The following is a 21,234-nucleotide window of genomic DNA, read 5'->3' as shown; positions in this document are numbered from 1 at the left end:
CCATCTGATTGTCGGAGCTCAAGATGGAGGAGCCCACTCCGGCAAAGTATATTAGGCACCATAAAGAGACACAAAAGTGATCACATTAGCGCAGTCATTCCTCATTCTCCTCTTCCCATGAAAAGAAATGGCATCATTGACGAGTGTAGGATTCCGGTTCCTCTGATGTACGTGTTAAGTCGGCTTCAGGGCCTACATCTAGGACCGAGTGGGAGGTTTTTAAAGAGCAAATGCTCAACATGTTTAAGAAAGCAACTGCAGGTACGGGTGACTCTTCGAAGCAGCACCCTCCATCGGCTCCAGCGGTGCCCGGCCCCAAGGAAACTCTGTCGGCATGTGAGCCCTCGGGCTCGGCGCCGACTGCTGGCTAGGTGTTGACGCAGCTATCAGTGCCATCTGGTATGGATCCATCCGACTGATCGTACATGCCTCAGTGCTGATCTGCTTTTTTTTCGGCACTAAGGCTTTGATTTTCGGTGACGGTGTCCATGAGCGTTTGACGTTCATCTTGCAAATTCAGGCAATGGAGGAAAATATCTTTTCTCAGATGTGGCTGATTTGATGGCTGTGGCAGAGGGGCTTTGAGATGCAAGTGTCTTGGACACTTCCTCTGATGTGGAGACTCCGCACCCCTATGGTAAGAGAAACCCAAGTCCTGACAGAACATTTGAACTCCATAATTGTTGGACCTGTATCCTGAACTTGGGGAAGGGAGCTAGAGACTGCTCCAGACCTTGGGCCTCATCACGAGTTGGGCGCCAATACCGCTCCGCCGGATCACTAGTACAAATCCTGCCGGCGCAATTATGGTAGTACAGCCGGCTGTAATAGTGCCAGCTGTAATAGCACCGGCACCCAATCGCGCTATTGCAGAGTCATCGCGAGTCCGGCGTAGGTGCTATTAGCGCCAGAAAACCCGTGGAAAATCTGCCGAAAATACCACTAGCCAAATGCTGGAGGTAAAAGAACACAGGAGACAGCAAAAAGTGCCCAGGTGAAACCAATGCACATCAGAGGCCTACACAGGACCCACCCATGCACAACACACCCTCCGCAACACCATTACACCACCGCAACACCATTACACCAGCAGGAGGAGGGAGGAGACAGCAAAAAGTGCCCAGGTGAAAACAATGCACATCAGAGCCCTACACAGGACCCACCCATGCAAAACATCCCCACCCCCCCAACACCATTACACCAGCAGGAGCAGGGAGGAGACAGCAAAAAGTGCCCAGGTGAAACCAATGCACATTAGAGGCCTACACAGGATCCACCCATGCACAACACACACTCCCCAAAACCATTACACCAGCAGGAGCAGGGAGGAGACAGCAAAAAGTTCCCAGGTGAAACCAATGCACATCAGAGGCCTACAAAGGACCCACCCATGCACAACACACCCTTCCCAACAGCTATGGGGCTGCTGAGGTTTTACTAAATGTCTAGATGCCTGCTCCCAGGGCTGATGGGCTTGGTCCGGATGCCTGGGGGTAGGCATCATGACATGGAGAGGCACCAAGGCCAAAACACATTGATGTTGGGTGAGTACAATACTAGCCTCAAATGCTTGCGAAATGTCATCTGCTTGGGGGGGGGCATATACAGAGGAATCCCTGCATGCCAGCATGCAACACAGGCAGCAAAAGCGCTGCAACATTCCCATGGCAGAGCCTCGCACGTGAAACCTTGAACACGTTCAACATAGTAGAACACAGTCTGAATGTCACATACTTGTGAAAGCACAGTCACATTAGGAAGCACAACTACCACTGAGCATCTTGTGTGTCGCAGTGCTGCACCCCACCCTGACACAGAAGAGACATTCCACCCTGGCCACTAGACAGCCATGCCAGTAGAGTCCTAATGTAGGCATATTCACAATGCCACCATACATGAGTAGTTGGAGTCATAACCATCCCTGAGATACTGACCCCTGATTTGGCAATCACATGCCTGGCCAAATGTACATGACCGTGCTAAGTAGCAAACGCAACACCAGCCATAGCGAATGCCATGACACATGGCCTAACAATGTGCTACATCAACATGCAGACATAAGGGTACCCCATCCAGTGATAATGGACAGAGTACTGGGGCATTTCGACACTGGGGTTGTGCATGCAGTAAATGGTCCATTGATTGATTGTTGCACCTTGCACAACACACACCACAATGAAAGTAAGCAAATAGGAACTAGCGTGAGAGTGACATACAAAGGAAACCACATATCAATTGATACACGGCTGCATGTAAACCTCAGGCCGTGCACGTCTCAGAAGGTGAAGGATGTATGCCAACATTTCACTGAGATAGCAGGAACCTTCACAACACATACTTGATTGTGCTGCCAATGTCACTGATGACCGAGCCTTGTACACCCACTGAACCAACCTTGCCCTAATGTGCACATTCTCTCCCGTGCAGGTGAGACCAAGGTCCAACGAGAGCATTCCTTGTTATGACCCCACCTTCTCTCGAAAATGCTGAGATCTTTTCTCTGTCCTTAAAGTTCATAATCTTCGCAATCATATGTCTTGGGGGTGCTCCTGTGCGAGGTTTCCTGGTCAGGGCCCTACGCGCTCTCTCAACCACAAATCCCTGGGATAAGTTCCCTGCCCCCACCTTCTGGAGCAGTAGATTCTCTATGTAGTTCATGGGTTCTCTGCCTTCCTCACCCTCCGGCAGCCCCACTATAGGCTCATTGTTACGGCTGGCTCTTCCTTCTGCATCCTCGGCCCTTTGCTCCAGGGTTCGTGTACGATCTAGCGCCTCCTTCATTTCGCTTTGGGTGTTAGTTAAGTTTGCTGTATTACTCTGCACTTGCTGTTCTGCGATGTTGACCCTCTCTGACAGGTTCCTTATATCTTGCCTTAGAAGTCCAACATCCACCAACACTGCGTCCATTTTATATTCAAGTGATGTTTTCAGCGCCGCTATGGCTTCGAGTATGCGGGCCTCCTCTTTTCCCTTCTCGACCTGTGTGGGGGCGGATGCCCTAGAACCAGCTTCTCTGGTGTCTCCATATGGGGAGCCTCGTTCTTCCGGGTGAAGGCCTCCATGCTGGTTTGTTTTCCTTTCCCTCCTTTCTGCTTCTCCGACATGCCTGTGCCAGTGGCACTCCTTCGTTTGTGTCGGGCCCCAGTCTCACTTCCTCTCTGCCGCCGCTTTCGTTTCCAGCGGGTGTCCTGGAGCAGCACCCTCCCTACCAGTGTGGCCTCCTGTGTCGTGGGATGCTCGTGCTGCTCCAGTCCTCTCCTGCTGCTGCTCTTGTTGCTCTGCACCTCTCTGCTTCTTCTGTGTCCCTGCCCTACCAGGTCCGGTCAGGGCCCCGTTTGTGAAGAGAGACTATGGCGTGACAGCGGTGGTTGTTGCTGTGGCTCGCCTTCGCGCCTTGCTTGTCTGTCTCTGGTCCAGGCCCCCCTTGTGGCGAGTACCGTGGTGCACTGGTTGCTGGACTGGGCCTCCCCTTACGTAGTCATTATTGGGGTTGTTTATGCTCCCGTGTCCATTTGAGTCCAGGCCCTCCCTTTTGCAGCTAGTGAGTGTGAGATTATGTGCCAATGGACTGTGGCCTCCCTCGTAATATAGCTTGTTCTTGCTATATGATATTGGTCCTCCTCTTCTACTGGTGTGAGCCGCCGGCCACATGCTGATTGTCTGTGGCTTCTGGGTCCCTTTCGTTATGTCTTGCCCTCACTTCTGCCGTCGAGTCTCATCCTCCTGTCCCACGTGCTGGGTCTAGCTGTGCTGGTTCGGGGATGGCACCCGCTGCAGCAAGGAACTGCGGTGATGTGACCGATGGACTGTGTCTACCCTCCTGTGCGGGGTGTCATCAAGCGCCCCTGGCGGTCTCTGCCAAACACTATGCTGCAGGCGGCCTGCTATTGGGCTATTACTGCTGGTGTGAGAAGCCTCAGTGTTCACTGGTCTGCCCCCCTCTCCTCTCTCTTCAAATCATGTTTGTGCTGGTTCGGGCCAAGGTCCCTCCTGGTGAGCGGCCATGATGCCACAGTTCCCTGGGCTGACCTCTCTCATGCGGGGTGCTGTCCGGTGGTATTTGGCCCCACTGGATCATACTGGGTCATGGCACTCCTTGTTCCCCCCCTCCTCTCTCTTGCCTCCGGTCACCTCACGGGCCGCTGCCACTCATGTCCCCCCCGCAATGTCTGGTGGGTGCCCCTGTGTCCACTAGATCTTCCTCTTTTCCCTGGGGGCTGTTGGTTACTTATTGTTCCCAGGGGGTGTCCCTCCACCAATGTAGTGCTTACTGTGTCTTGGTTTTTTGGTGCACCTCGCGTCCCGATGCAGCCTGGCCCGCGGCTTCTAATCCTCCATGCTGTCTCCGTACGCAGCAGCACTCAGTCTGTTCGCTTTGGCACTGGGGCTGTACCCAGCTTAAGTGTTCACCCAAGGATAAAGCGGTGGGCGTGCTTGAAGAGCCTGTGAGTGAGCTCCGTGTGCTCTTGGATTCCAGCTCGCCCCGGTGGGTCCGCCATCCAGGTTCCTGCAGGTTCACCTTCTCGAGCTGCTCGGTGGCGTTCTGTGCCCCGCTTGGTGACAGTGAAGCGTCTCTAGGGTGCCTTCTGCCTACCCACCTTTCCGGAGTTCCGACAGTGGGGGCCCGCTCTCCCCTCTCTCTCTCTCTCCTTACTCCTTGGCTCTATTTGTTACACCCTCTTCTCTTGGGCTTTACTCGCCCGGTGTCCTTCGTTGCGGGTCCTCCTTCTCGCTCTCAATCCGGTGCTGCGGAGATCTGGTCGCACTTGTGCATGCAGTAGTGCGATCCTGGTCCGCCAGCCACACCGGGGTGTTTTCGGATCACCTTCTTCCAGATAAGGGTCTGATTTCGGTGTTGAAGTGCCCCTCTGTACCGGCGCAAGGCGTCTGGTATCTATCTTGTCCACCATGATGCCACTCGCAGGGCTAATCGAGCATGGGCTCACCCACTCAATGTTTCATCCGCCATTTCATGAGGCAGTACAAGTCTTGTTTCTGGCTCTCTCCTGGCCATTCCGTCTTCTGTTTTCACTCTGGCATCTCTCCAACTGTGCCTCAGACCTTTAGGCACCCTTTCTTCAAGTTGGCTAAGGTTGCCGTTGCGTTTTGTGCCAGCCTGTCGAATCGGCTTGCCGGATCATGCGGGAGCTCTAGAGAGCTGTGTCTCTATCGCATGGCCGCCAAGCCATGTCCCCTACAATGCATTTGTTATGCTCAATTGTAAGTGTTCATGCAGTTCGGTATTCATGCACTCATTATATGTAGTTTCAAGTTTCTGCTCGGTTCTGTATTCAATATGCACATATTGTGTTTGTTTCAAAGACCGTTAACATTTCTGGTCTGTTCGGAGCGCCCCGGTGCTCAAGTGTTCTCTCCAACACTCACCGGCTGATGGCAGCTCCCTTTGACGGCCCTCGCAGCTTCTCTCTAGACGCAAGGACGTCGGGCCTTCTGATGCAAGCCCTGCTCGCCTGCCGGGCAGTCTTCCCTGCACTCAGAGGCTTCTCTCTCTCTTCTCCCACAGCCCCTGCCGCTCGCACTCTGCAATGGATGCTCCCTTGCCTGTGCCACAACACGGCCCACTTGCCTTAGGCCACACAAGTTCTTCAGGGTCTCTGCGGGTGACCTGGCTCCTGCGCTGGTCCCACCACAGCTGCCTCCATACATAAGGGTTCTTCTGCTGGTCTCTCCCGCGCAGCCTCCCTGTTGTGCTTCTTTGACCCTCATTTTATACACCTACAACCAGTTAACAGGTTGCAGGTGTGTGTCTTTACTTGGGTTTGCCTGACCATGAATAAAGGGACATGCCTGACTCTCTGCAGGCATCTTCTTCGTCCCAGTACCAGAGTGGTAAAAGGAAGGTATAGTGTTTACTACTCTCAGTCTTCTCTTCCTTGTCCCAGAACATTTAACTGTCAAATGTGGGGAAATGAGGGGAGCAGTCTTGTAGTAGCCAATAAAGGTTGGGGGAGGGTTAGGTAGGTCATTTTTAGGCAATGGGGGATACCATATCCCTCCTAAGGGTACCCCAATTTTAAACCCTTCCCTTTTCCCCATCCTCCTGCTGTCACTAGACTGGCAAAATCTTTTATCATTTTCTTTGTCAATGGGATAGGGGTAACAATATCCCATGCTTGCGTTTGGGATAGGGGATTCTTTGAGAGAAGGGAGTGTGGAATATTGTCTCACCTGAGGACATCTCATCTCCAATCCCCAAGTATTCTCCACCCAGGTGCTCCCCCCTCGCTTCTCTGCCCCCATGGTTGTGATCCAAGATTGATGGCCTTTCCCTGGCCACCTGAGAAGAGGTTCCAAGGGAATTACATGTAAGGACGCCCTCAGGTTTCTCGCAGTACCTAATAAAGCTGATACACAGACCAATCAGATGCCACAGAGCTATCACATGTCAGCGCGTATGTCTGCTCTGTGCCAATCACATTTTATACACAGAGCCTTCCCAAGCAAGTGAGTCCGTCTACTATGTGCCTATCACAGGTGATACACAGAGTGATCACAGGTCAGTGACAATGTGTGCTGTGTGCCTATCACGGGAGATACACAGAGCCCTTACATGTCAATGAATATGCCGGCTCTCTGCCTGTCACATTTTCTACAGAGCCAGCATATACGAGTGAGTCTGTCAGTTATGTGCTTATGACACATTATACACAAAGTCATCTCATGTCAGCAAGTCTGTCTGCTCCATGCCTATCACAGGTGGTACACAACACCCTCACATTGTAGCTACACTGTCACCAGTGGGCTTATCACATGTGATGCACAGACTCCTTATATGTCAGTGAGTCTGTCTGATGTGCCCCTTTCACATGTGAAATGCAGAGCTGTCACGTCAGTGAGTCTGTGCCTATACTGGATGACACACAGAGCCATTACATTAGTGAATCTGCTGTGTATTTATCATACACAGAGCCATCAGCAAGTCTGCCTGCTGTGCTCCTCGCATGTTATGCATAGATCTATCACATGGCATTGAGTCTGTCTGACAGGCCAATACCATACCCCATACCATCCAACGGGTCCTCCTTGGGCACCTGGGAGTCAATCTGATCAGAACCTAACAAGGTTTATACATGTGTCTGTGGGGCTGTGTAAGGAAGGCATGGTATCAAACAGTAAGACCGACACAAGTGATCACAGTTCAAGGGTGTTTATTGAACTTTAATTGGGTTTGAAAAATGCCTATCTAAACCTAAATGTAAAGATGGGAGCAAGCTACGACCATTAATTAATAATAACCCAGTCCTAGTCGAGTCTGTGAAAATAAAAGGGCCTATACTAATAAACCTATTGCCAATCCTTGCCTCTGAATACGAATAGTGTGGGAAACAATGTTATGCAAAAGAAAAGTATTCAAGAAATGATATGTCCATTCGCTTTCCTTCCTCACGTTTCAGCACGGGACAAGGCCTCACACTCGAGTTTAGCACACTCTCTGGGTTCTCTAGCACGAGGATGCAGTCAAAACTTCAACATCAGGGCCTTCTGTGCCAAAGTCTCTTTGTCATTCAAAGTCTCTTATTTCAGAAGGCTTGATCAAACACAACAAACATTAAAGTTCCTTACTTCTTAGGATTCTTAGGATTTCACATATACAACTTCTCAAGTGATTTACTGTTCACCCGGGGTCTTCCTCCGCCGCACTCAGACCCACTTTGACACACAATCTACATTTGGTATCCCTCTGCAGGGTCTTGACCAAATATTTCACATATACAACTTCTCTACTTCTTCAAAATTGAAGACTTTCGACAGTGCACAGGATTTTACTTGGCATTTCGCAGGACCACTTAGATTCACAATTACTAGTTATCTTCTTGATATAAAATGTTTCTCACCTCCACTTTTGCCACTCCTCAGCTGAATACCTTACAGAGACCTTCGGTTGAGCAGTGGCGGGCCACTCTGACCATGTTCGTTCCAGCGCTCGCCATACAATGCTGCTGCTTGCAACCTTGGCTTCAACACAGACCGGTCTTGTATCAGTCTCCCCAACTCACTGGCTGTGTTGATTTCACTCACGCTGCTTTGTTCTTGGAGCCAAGGATGGTACCACGGCGGCTGGTGATTCTCCCCGCTTTGGTTATTGACGCGGGAGGGCCCCAAGTATCTCCGACACACAATGCAGGATTCTTCAGCCTGGTTTTCTGGTCTTACGCTTTCTATTCTCAAGGTTCCTGGAAAGTAATAGTTCCTTGTCGAAAAGCTTGCAACTAACCAAGTACCAGAACATCCCACCACCCGTGACCTGGCTGGGCCCTCTGAAAACACACGGGAGGCACACAGAAAAAGAAGAGACACCCCAAGAAGAGAAATGAACGAAACAGACGCTCTCACCCCACATATCACAAAAACACAAGGGCCCTCATTACGACCCTGGCGGAATACGAAAAACGATGGCGGAAATGTAATACCGCCATCGAATGCCGCCTGTTGCGATTATGACCCGTCACCGTAAAGTACGATGCGATTAGCGACACCGTAATGAACGCCAACGCTAACTGCACCAAGTACGCGCACGCGCGCCGTGCAAACCCGCAATATCCGCCATGGCGCAACGGTACGCGAATGCTGACCCCAGCGGACATTCACCTAACGCCATCAAGCATGGCGGAAAGTACCATTCCGCCATGGCGAGAACTACGGCATCGCAAACCAACCGTAATGGCCCTACTGAGTGCCTGTACTCCACTCCCTGGCCACATTGCACAACTCCTCGTAGGCGCAATGCAGTCACACCATGCAACCAGTGAAATGTACAAGTCACCCATGCATGCCAACGAACAAATGCATGCAGGGGCCCCAAGTGCCCTGTGAGTGGCCATCCCCAATTGGCAACACACCATTGCCGTACTGATGCAGCACAGGCATCTGAAGGTGCAAGTACATCAAAAAGAACTGAAAATTCCATGACACAAAACAACAACAGTCCCCCATCGCTTGCCACCAGTGTAAACCAACAGTCAAAGCAGTAACCTGAGGGAGACTGCACCAGCCCTGTACACATGGCAGTAGTCAAAACAACCATCAGCATAAGCACGTACCACACAATTGTACCCAGAAGCCGGAACCCAATGCAGAACACCTCACAATACATCGCGCCACAAATCGGAATATGCCACATTACTAGCAAAGAAAAACGCTACACGGTTAATATCTGAATATAAATTCAATGCACATCAAAATCACCAAGGCCATACAGCCATTTGAGCATAAAGTCACAAATGATCAGCATTACTGTGGGCTGCATCCGCAATAAATGACCAGCTTCCCCATGTGTGACGCCCTGTACCTCCATGGCACACAGGGGCTACATCCACGTCCAAAAAGGCAACATGGAAGCGCCTAGGACCGCAGGCCCGTCCCATGAAGTAGGCACTAGTCCAGCTGGAAGCTAGGTATGCTGCACCTAGCCACTAGTACTGCGTAAGGGCATGTGGGCCATTGGCGATCGTCCCATAAGATCGTAATGGTGCTCCACTGATTAACTCGAAGCTGCAGGTGTCGACTGTAGAAGCCATCTGCAGGAGTGGCGTACAGATGGCAGCGGCAGAAGGGGAGGAGATACCTGTCACCCAAATGAAAAAAAAGATAGTATGGGCATCCGAACTTCATATGTAGTACTCACTACATTCAACACACCAAACCTACAACCATATGCATGCTAGCCCACTCATAAGGATCAATTGCACTCAAAATTCACTTGCGAATCATTACGACACAAATCGAGGTGAATACACTATTTCAAACGAGTGTCTGTGTGCATGCGCCTGTCAGAACAGGATCCATCAGATGGGATCATCAACGTGCATAGACACAAGTGATTGAAGGCGCGCCGAGACAGGGAGGGTTCAACAAGGGCAGACAGACGATGGTCCCACTATGGCAGCCTTGCATCACATAGCGCAGGGGAAGGGGATACATTCCAAATAGCCATGTACATGGCAGACTCCCAATTAAAACATCTTCCCATGCATCCATTCATCATTCCCTCATCCCGTAATGAAAACGCATGAATATTCACTCACATCACATTCGAAATTTCCATTGAGTCCATGCGTAATGCAGCCTTCAAAATCCACTGTGCTCCTGCCCGGATTCCTTGTGTAGTGAAGTCACATGTATTTGGGAACGTCCTGCCTTATCGTCCACTACGCTATAGCGCATCCCATTCAAATCATATCATTCATTGCATTCCCGTCATGGGCCCTGTCCCAAGGACATTCAACAATAGAACGTTACATTTCCAGTCAGACCTGTGCGCGTCTCCACGCCGCTAGTTGAAAACCGAAAGCGCTGTCCTTCGAATTCCTAATTTGCAACATCACGTTGAAAAGGCATCTGTGAACGCTTGTATTCACAAATACATCTATGCAGTGCGTCTGTGTGTGAACATGGAAACTGCCCTCAATCACTGATGGGACTCCCCGCCGTCGGCGAACATCGGTACAGTGCTGCATGAGGGTCCACCGTTGATCGAGCACTACATTCCACTGACCCTTCACAAGTCTGCTCGCGAATGCAAATATCGTATGTGCAACAATGGGACCATAGCAGAATCAACATTTAAACCAATATTCAACAGCCTTCGGGATTAAGAACATGAATGCAAATGCAAGATGCCATGCGTAGAATTGCAGCGTCATGTGCGGGACGTGCTCGCACGAAAGGCATTGCAGCTGACACAGGTGGAATGAATCACCACAGGTGAAGGCTATACAGCCTGAAGACACATAAATTGCACACCCAAACCCCTCCCACAACCACACCCACTCCAGAATGCTACCGGCAGGACTAGCGATGTTGGGCCTGGGGGACCTGATTGCACTGCAAGTACTCCAACTTCAAGAAGAAGACGAACGCCAACGACTGCAACAACCGGCCGCACAGAGGAGACGCAGGAGGAGGAGGAGGAGGGCAAGGCATGGCCAGCAAGCCCCACCAGCACAGCCACTACCACCACGCAGGCAGCCCGCAATCCCACGCCTCCGAGCTAATCCGTTCAACCTCACAGCTGAGCAGATCCACACCCTCTACCGTTTGGACCGGGACACCATAACCGCCATTGTGGACATGACACACGCTGACCTTGTCAGCATGATAGATAGCCCAACCGCCATCCCACCCCTACTGAAGGTGGTGTCTGTACTCCACTTCCTAGCCACAGGCACCTACCAGCACACAGTCGGACAGTTGCATGGCATTTCACAGCCCCTATTCTCACGGACACTATTCCAAGTGCTTGATGCCCTCCTGAAGCACTCAGACGACTACATCACTTTACCACGTTCGGAGCAGGAGCTTACAAACACAAAAGTGGGATTCCATGCACTTGGCGGCATACCGGGTTGCATTGGTGCCATCGACTGCACCCATGTGGAATTGGTTGTCCCACATGCCATGGAGGCCCAGTACCGCAACCGGAAACAATATCATTCTATCAATGTACAAATGGTGTGTGACACCAACAGGATCTTTACACATTGTTGTGCCCGATTTCCAGGATCAACACATGATTCTATGGTCTTGCGGAACTCTAGAATACCACGCTACATGGAGCGACACGCAGGGCGCCGATCCTGGCTACTCGGTGAGTCTCATTTAATGCATGAGTATGTGGGGTAGATGATGCGTGAATGACCTTGCAGGAAGGGGGGGGGTGCGTACGTAGCAATGACATTCCACAAACATCCTTTCTTGTCCACATACAGGTGATTGCGGGTATCCACTGAAGAGATGGCTCCTCACACCAATCCGGAACCCACAGGACCAGCATGAGGAGGACTACAACCATGCCCACTCACGTACCCGTGTGGTCATAGAACAGGCATTCGGCCTACTGAAGGCTCGTTTCCGCTGCCTCAGCAGGTCTGGCGGGGCACTCCTGTACCACCATGAGAAGGTGGCAAATATGGTCATGGCATGTGTCATGCTACACAACATGTGCGTACGTAGGAATGTGGCCATGCCCCCCGACGCAGAACTGCTAGCACCTGAAGATGGTCATGATGAGGGTGGGGATGTGGCAGCACCTCAAGGGGTCCGCGAGGCACAGGAGGCCCGTGAATTACGTCAGAATCTCATAGATGCATGCTTCTAGCACTCACGCCTGGTGGCTGTTACATGGACACGGGACTTGTGGCACTGTGTGTGTCTGGAACATGCACAATGTGGACTGTACGCAAAGATAGGCCTCGTACACAATGATCAATGTCCACACATCTCATTGGATGATTGTGAAGAGTTGTATTGCATATGTGAAATGACATTACACACCCAATCGACCCGCCACCCAATGAAGCCCAACACACCCCCTACACCCTCCCACCTCCCCCCCCAACACCAGTGTCCGAAGACGCTCATCGTAAGTGGGCAGACGCTATTGCAAGCCCCCTCTCCGGGTATCAGGGGCACCCCTGCCTGTGGAGCGCCGGTTCCTCCCAGATCTACGTTGGGGGCTGCCCTGGACGGAACTTGCAACGGATGATGTCTCTGCCTGCTCACGTCCATGCATGTCCCTAAGGGTTTGTGAGAGCTCAGTGAGCACACGGCGCACAGCGGCAAGTTCACCACATACGTCTTTGGACGTTGCATGCAGTTCCCCCCTCAGGCTCTCGGTGCTTCTCTCCATTTGTCCCCTCAGGCTCTCGGTGCTTCTCTCCATTTGTGCCCTTAGTGTCTCTGTACTACACTCCATTTCTGCCCTAAGTGTCTCAGTAGATGTTTCAATGGCTGCCTTAGAACCCCCACATTCATCAGCATGCTCCTTGAGGAGCGTGGCCATTTGCTGCTGTTGCACTATCATCTGCTCCAGGGACTGTTGCCTCTGCTGGGCCATGCCCATTTGCGGAGGTGTCACAGAGGGGCTGGACGCCTCATGTTGCCTTGCAACAGGCCTTGTGGGGGTTGGCCAGTCGTCGTCTTGTGGGTGCCCCTGCGTGGTGTCCTCATGGTGTACGGGATGAAACATACAGGGGGATTGGGACAGGTCATGGATGGATCCTACATCTACAGCACCGTTTTCTGTGTCGGAGCATGCTGGCATGAAAGGAGTGTCACCTATGGTGCTGCTGCCACCAGAAGCAGTGCCTTCTGTGGCATCCATTGGGGGGACCTGTGGTGCTGCTGTTGTGGACATGCTGGCTGCTGGGGTGCCTGTTGATGTCCCCTCCAGTGTGCTGCCACTCGATTTGTGCTGCTGCCGTGTCTTGATCCGTGCAGCTGAGGTGGAGGGTCTTTGGCCGTTGGTCTTGGCCCTCTTTGCAGGTGTGCTGGTAGGGGTGTCCTGAAGCTCGTCGTTGGAATCTGACCCTGTGGTGGAGTAAAGGAGGGTGAGCGTTATTCATGGGTCTGTGGTAATTGTAATGGCAATTGTATCACATGCATTGGGGTGGTACCTGGGGGTGATTTGGGTCAGGGCCTTGGAGGTGGTCTCATTTTTGTGTGCATTGGGGATGCAGTTGTTTTGCAGTCTGCAGTTAGGGTGTGCATGCTGCACATGTAGAGTGTGTTTTTTGGATTTTTAAATATTTATTTATTTAATCTGACTTTTAAGGGGCGCTCTCATGGCAATGTATGTGGTCGTTCTCCTGGACATGTGTTTCTAGTGCACTATGGGGACACATGGTACTTCACATGGTTGGTAATTGTGGATTTGGCATAGTTTTATTTGGGCCACCTACCTGATTCTTCTGATGTCTGCACTCCTTTCTCCATCCCTCCGACTCCCTCTATGCTCTCCATTCCAATGGTGGAGGCACAGATTTCTTCCCAGGGGGTCAACTTGATGGGTGATTCCGATCCTCCCCCGGTAGCTGTGGCAATGTTCCGGTTGGCAGAGAGTATGCTCCGGACGTGTATCCGTAGGTCGTCCCATCGCTTTCTGCATTGCTGTGGGTTGCGGGGTGCGGTCCCCACCGCACTTACCCGCTGTGCCACCAGCGCCCATATGGCCTTCTTGTTCGCAAGTGCCGTCCTGGTCATTTGCGTCGAGAAGACGACGGCAGCGTTCTCCTGGAGGGTCTCTGTGAGCACGGTGAGTTCCTCGTGGGAGAAGTGGACCTGCCGCTTGCGGTCGCACGCTTTTTTAGCAACTTTTCCCATATTTATTTTTTTAACTGGGGTGGCTAACGGTTTGGGACGTGTCTCAGGGTCGGATTTTTAATGGTTGTGTTGGGATTCTGATCTTATAGGTGTACGGCGTGCTGTTTCCCGTTCTGGCCCCATGTTTTTACTTCCGTTTCCGTATATTTACGGTGACCGTATTTTGCGCTGACCGCTCATTACGGTGACCGCTGATATGGGTGGCGGAATTGCACCTAGGGCGACGTACGACGGCGGTAAGGGGCGTTTTGGGGTCATTTCCGCCATCGCGGACTTTGCACTTCCGCCATGGCGTAATGCTCGTGCCCGATGGGTCAGAATTAGCCGCACTTTCCTCCATCGTGCAGTGGCGGAAACGCTATTTACGCTATGGCGGTCATGTCAGTTGATTTCCGCCAGGGTCGTAATGAGGGCCAAGGACATTTCCCCCAAATACAACAAAATATAGAAGTGGAAGCAGAAGAAATCGGCAACCCAATAATTAATCTAACAGACCAATTCAATGAAGAAACAGTTCACACTGAACACCCACCACATCCGGAGAGCAACATAGGAGCATACCGACATAACAACCACGACACAATATTAAACATTAAAATAAACTGCATCAAATGATCCACTGCAACCGAATCAATGCAAAATTGATGTCCAAACATGCCACAGAGATATACGACCTACGGTGCGACCGAGGTATCGACATCCTATTCATTACAGAAACATGGCTAGATAACAACTACAAAATCACACTACACAGCTGCCTTCCCGACAACTTCAAGTGCTCACAGATAAACAGGAAGACAATAGAGGTTGAGGACTTGCAATGGCATACAAAGAGCATCTGAAAATAAAAACAGACGAACCAATAAACATTGTAAACTGTGAATCCCTAATCCTTCACCTGACAATGGACCCCAAAACAAATATCAAATTAATTCTGGTTTACAGACCACCAACATATGACGCAGCATTCGTGGACAGCTTCACAGAAGCCATCACTAACTTGGCCATCGAACACGAACACCTGATAATCCTCTGGGATTAAAATCTGGTTTTAAGAAGAAAATGCAAACTCCCAAAATTTGCTAGTCAAGCATCTCAAGACAATGAGATTACATCAGCTGGTTAAAGAAGTAACACACGCAGCAGGACACACACTTGACACAATCTTCTCTAACAGAAACCTTATCACCACGGCACTGCCAATACAGATACTCTGGAGCGACCACCTCATCATTCCATTTGTAATCAGGCAACCTGCCAAAGCAGCCAAACAACCCAATAAACTTCTGACTGTCATGAGAAGAAACCATAAAAGATAATAACTTATTAGAACAACTCGAACTCGCAATACCATCGACCATGAACCTCGACTAAATCGAACTCGATAGACAGACAGAAAAACTTCATAAATGAACCACCGAAACAATCAACAATATCTCCAAGGAAAAACCCTTCACCCCATCACACAAGAGAACAATGGCAAAATGGTTTACTTCCAATCACAATTTCAACGACAAATCCGCTCATACAAAAAGGAAATCCAAAAGGCAAAAAAGAAATACTACGACAACCGAATCACCAAACACCCAAAAAGAACTGTTCAACATCATAAACGAAATGAGGAACCCAATTGGATGCAACAAAACCCCAGTGCCTTCAGTGAAACTATGCAACAACCACACAGACCACTTCAAAATCAAAATCAGTGTCATCCACCAAGTCATACAAAGCAGAGCAGTCAACCAAAATACACAACCCACTCCCCCAACCGAGGATCCCCAGAACAAACTTCAAAGCTTCCCCCAAATATCAGTAGAGACTTTCGTGAAGCTGGTAAGAAATAGCAAAAAAGCAGGCTCCCCATTCTACCCCTGCCCTACAGACATATATAAATGAATCCTCACACAAGGTACACCCTTGGAATGTTACAGAAACCTCTTAAACCAATCACTCACAACAGGGAAAGTGCTGCGTTCTTTCAAATCGGTGTACAACAAACCACTGCTCAAGAAGACGGCAGGCCACGTGGATGACCTCTCCAATTACATACCTATCTCGAACATCCCGAACCCAGCAAAACTACTCGAAACCTACGTCTGTGGTCTAACACATGAACATATAGAAAAATACCAACTGCTGGACCAGGCACAAGTTGGGTTAAGACCTAAGAGAGGAACTGAGACGGCACTCTGCTCAATCTGTGATGATCTAAAGACAAATGACTCTGACACAAGTTCAGCTCTGATACTTCTGGACCTCTCTGCAACGTTCGACACAGTCAGCCATGACTTCCTCATTAAGACACTCGAGGAAATAGGAATCACCGGCCTGGCCCTACTCTGGATTAAATAATTCCTAACAGATAGAACAGAAACCATCTGGAATAAACCTTTCATATCCACTCCAAGAGACACCGACTGTGGAGTACCACCAGGGTCATCACTAGCCCCACTAGCCCCACTGCTCTTCAATATCTACCTTACTACACTAATCAGGCTCATTAAAAAACACGGATTTACATGCTACAACTATGCAGACGACACACAAATCATCTACAAAATAGAAGATGCACAAGAAGAAAACTCAATGATGGAAGGATACCTACAAGAACTCTATGAATGGAACCTACAAGAACTCTATGAATGGAGTAACACTCTGCAACTCATCCAAAACAGGGCTGCAAGACTTGTCCTTGGCCTCAAATCCAGAGATCGTATCTCTCCAGGACTGAAATCACTGCACTGGCTCCCAGTGGCTGCGAGGATTAAGCTCAAAACCCTCTGCATTGTCCACAAGGCCTTCTGGGATCTGGGACCTCAATACCTTCAACTCTCTCTTCCTAAATATCTTCCTTTTCAAGCTCTCCGCTCATCCACCTCCAACTCCCTCAGGGTCAGTCGCTTCTCCAAGCAGCAAGTCGGTGGTAGATCTCTCTCGTCTGCTGGGGCCTCCCTCTGGAACAGCCTCCCGGCCCCTCTAAAACTTGGGGAGAACCAGCTCCGGTTCCCGAAGTACCTCAAGACCTTCCTCTTTGCTTCTACTTTCTCTCCTCCTCTCCCCTGCTTATCTCCTGACTGAATCTGAAACTGCACTGGTTACCTGGCTACCCTCTGATCTCGGACCCAGGACCCCTCCCCGCCAGTTATACACCTGCACTGCCCCCCTGGCAACCCTTGCAATCGGGGACTGTTTCGTTATCCCTACAGCCCCGTCTAGCACTTGACACCTGATGTCTGCACTTATTTATTTATTTATTGGCTTTATTTATCTTACTGTTATCCTATGTACTGCACTATTCCCTCCCCTTTCCCTCTCCACTTTTCCCCTCCCCCTCCCCTGCACTTGCGCAATCTCAATGTGACCTGGCCTAGAAGGATCTCTGTCTTTGTCTTCCCTCTGTTTCCCCTCCCAGGCCTCGTCACGCCTTGAAACACTTGTGTATAGGCACGTTATAAATGCCATATCATATCATATATCATATATCATATCATATCATGGGTCAGGGCTTTGCCATTTTTTTGTCCTGTAGATTGTAGTGTGTGTCTATGGGGAGGCATAACTAAACAGACCCCAAAGGCATACAAAGCAGTGCCGGGACTGGCGTTCTTAAACCCTCCATGGGAGTATCTACCTTACTCGAGGGGCAGTTCACCCTATTGACACAATAAATAGTCTGTTGTTAGCACAGCAGGGTTGGTTAAACTATCCGAAAGGGCAGTTCAAGAGACCAATTTGTTTCTACCCCAACCCCAACCCCTCAATGATAATTTCTGTTATGTTAAGTCTGTCCACTCACTGACCATTTGTGTCTAAAGCTCACCAGGGGCTATGCTATCCCTGATGCAGAAACACTCCACCTCTTCAAGGACTTTGCTCATGAATTAATGAGCCATACAAATACTGCATATCTGCACCAATAGTTGTATGAAAGGGGCTTCCCTCTACAATACCTAAATGAGTTGCCTCCCCTGAAATGTAGAAATAAAACAATGCCTTGTGCAAGCATATAGGTATGGGAACTCTTTCCGGAACAACTTATAACTGAGCATTCTGCTCACTTCTGCACTGAAACAAGCCTTGCCAGAAATAAATGCCAAAATAATGTACTCTGACAGGTCAGTGCAGCTGTCAGTCAGCCTCCCGGGGTATGTGATGACTGCAGGTAAAGCTTTGCAATCACAGTTGATCTAAGTATTCTCTTAAAAATCGACCCACCCCACTGGGCTTCATGTGTTCTACCTAGAGGGCCCCAAAATCCAAATCCTAACCCACATTTTCTAGAACTGGAGTTGAAATAGTAAATATCCTCCTAGAATATTCAAGGGTAAAAAGACACACATATCTATCTAAGGATTGTTTGTATAGCGCCGCTCGCCCAAAGGCCTATCCTGTGGTTTTAATTTAGTCTTCTTATTTCATAGTAAAGAACATTTTAAAATGTCACTGCAATATGCCCCCAGGGTGTCAAGTCCCCCAGGGGCACTAGTGAGAGAACACTTGGTACTGTGCCTCTGTTATCTGCAAGGATGAATGTTGTATCACCTTTCTCTCAGCTGACCAACAAAACTGACCACTGCTTACCACTAAGAAGCCCCAAGAGGAAACACTTGAAAGAAAAACATATATTGTTATGTCCTATCCCCTGACTCATTAGGTTACATAATGAAGGTATTCCCAGACAGATAACTACAAAAATTACTTTTTATTTTCCTTTAATCCCTTATTCAGATATACGCCCCTGCCTCCCTTGCCTCTGCTTGGGTTTTCGGCCTCAGAGATAGCTATGAACATGTGGGGTCAGACCGTGATCAAGCTTCCAAATCGGCCAACATAAATATAAAACAGGATGACCACTTGTGTCATTGTGAGTTGACCCCAGGGAGACAGGGAATGTGAATTACCGTAGGTGTGTCCAGGCCATGATATTATGCACCCCCACAATTAAAAGGTATGGGGGTGTTACCGGGAGGGGCTAAATGAGCCACCATATTGGTTGGGACCAGATTAAACATAAAACAGGATGATCATGTGTTTCATTATGAGTTAACCCTAGGGAGACAGGGGATGAAAATTACCGTAGGTGTGTCCAGCCCATGATAACTTGCCCCCCCACAATCAAAAGTTATGGGGTGTCCAGGGAGGGGCTAGAGTGTACCTCTACTTCGGTTGGGACCAGATTAAACATAAAACAGGATGACCACTTGTGTTAGTGTGAGTTAACCCCAGGGAGGCAGGGGATGTAAATTACCATAGGTGCGCTCTGGACATGATATCTACCACCCCCACAATCAAAAGGTATTGGAGTGTTTCGGGTGGGGCTAGATGGTGCCTAAAGATTTGTTAGGAGCAGAGTAAACAAAACAGGATGACCACTGTGTCAGTGTAAATTACCGCAAGAGAATTTGGGGATGCAAATTACCATGGGTGCAATCAGGCCATTATATCTTGCATCCCCCACAATCAAAAGGTATGGGGGTGTCCCGGTGTGATGCTGGAAATGCATTGGAGGGACAGGGCCTCCCTGTCCTTGTCCTGTAGTCCTTTTTCATTTGTGTTCTGTATTGTTTTCTGCCCAGGAGTCCATGTGGGACTCCTGGCAGTGCAGCTCTTCCTGTTTTTGGTTTGGTGTACGGACCCATGGGATACCCTTATGGCACCCATGGGTGGGGGTACAACCCTGTGCCCCTAGTGTATGTTTTTGGGCACCTGTGCGTGGCCCACAGAGCAGGGTATGGGCTGGTGGCAGTTCCATGCTGAATTGACGGGTGCTCTGAGTATCCTCCATTTTGGGATACCCAGGCCCTGCCATTGGAATCGGTTGATTCATGATAGAAAACAAGATGGCCCCTGTGGCCTCTTGCTTTCTATTGCCTGTTACCTTGTTTTCCCAAAGTCCTTGGAAGCCCTGACTCTGTTCCTTCCCCCTGACTGGCTGTTGGGTGGAAGTTCCACATATGGTGTTGTTTTGAAGTCCAGTCCAGACTGGCTGGAGCCTTCCCAGTGATTGTATGTTGTGGGTACACCCTGTGGGTGGGACCTGGGTGAATGGAGTGTGTGACCAATATGCACTTCTTGTTGTGGCTGTCTGGTTTCTGGTATAAGAGACAAAGACTGAGACAGCCCTGCCCAAAACTGGCCTGAATGCAGTATGTAGTGTTGAATGGCTGGGTACTTGTCCCAATCCACATTCCTTGTTGTGAGTGTCTGAGAAGGAGGAGGATGGCCTGAATGAACTGTGTGCCTTATTGGCTGACTGACTGCATGAATGCCCTTCTGTATGATTGGCTGCTGAGTGTGACCCAGCAATGTGGATGAGAGACAGGATAGTATATCTGGGGACCTCTCACCACTGGAAATTGTTCAGAAGCTGTGTCTACACTTGAAGAGTAACTGGAGCTGCTGATCCTCGACGGCCAGCTGGAGTAAGAAGACTTGCTGTTGCATTTGCTTCAACCTGATCTGAAAGCTGCCGAATTCGTCGAAGACTGCTCTGAGAGAGGACCTGGTAAGGCGCCCTCTTCCCGTGTTCCGAGGGACCATCGAGCACCGCTAACCTTCGCCGAAGCTCCATGGAAGTCAGACTCTCGAAAGGCTGCCGACCCGAGACGGGACCACTGAGGAGAACGAAGTGAAGCACCCAGACATCGCCGCTGTCGAAGTCCATTGCCGTCGACCAGGGTTCGCAGGTTTGTGTAACCGCTGGAGGCCCGTCGAAGTTGTGTTGCCCAGACGCGTAGGACTGCTTTACGCCGTGCCGCTGACAACCGGAGCTGCCCGCTCCTTTGCCTAAGAACATTTGAATCGAAGGACTCCCTTGTCCGCAACGTCGACCGCTTTGTCCTGCCAGAGAAAGTCAAGGCCACCGATGCGCGAGGAGAATCCGCCGGTGGGTTTCCCGCCCCCTGAAGGCCACAAAGACTTTGACGACTCAATGCCCTTGCTGGGCCACAGTTCTTCAGAAACTCTTTGCGGTCCTGAACAACCAATCGCCGAGATGCCCCGCACACCTCATCCTCGTAGGACGTCGCCGACGAGCACTGCCTGGATCGACGCTTTGGTCTCGGCACCCTCGAACTTCTCATAGACGCCGTTGATGCCAAGTTCACCTTCTTC

The sequence above is a fragment of the Ambystoma mexicanum genome, chromosome 11 (genome assembly GCF_040938575.1).
Source record: "Ambystoma mexicanum isolate Mex_15411 chromosome 11, UKY_AmexF1_1, whole genome shotgun sequence".
NCBI classification, from domain to species: Eukaryota; Metazoa; Chordata; class Amphibia; order Caudata; family Ambystomatidae; genus Ambystoma; species Ambystoma mexicanum.
Note: the sequence above shows the minus strand (reverse complement) of the source record.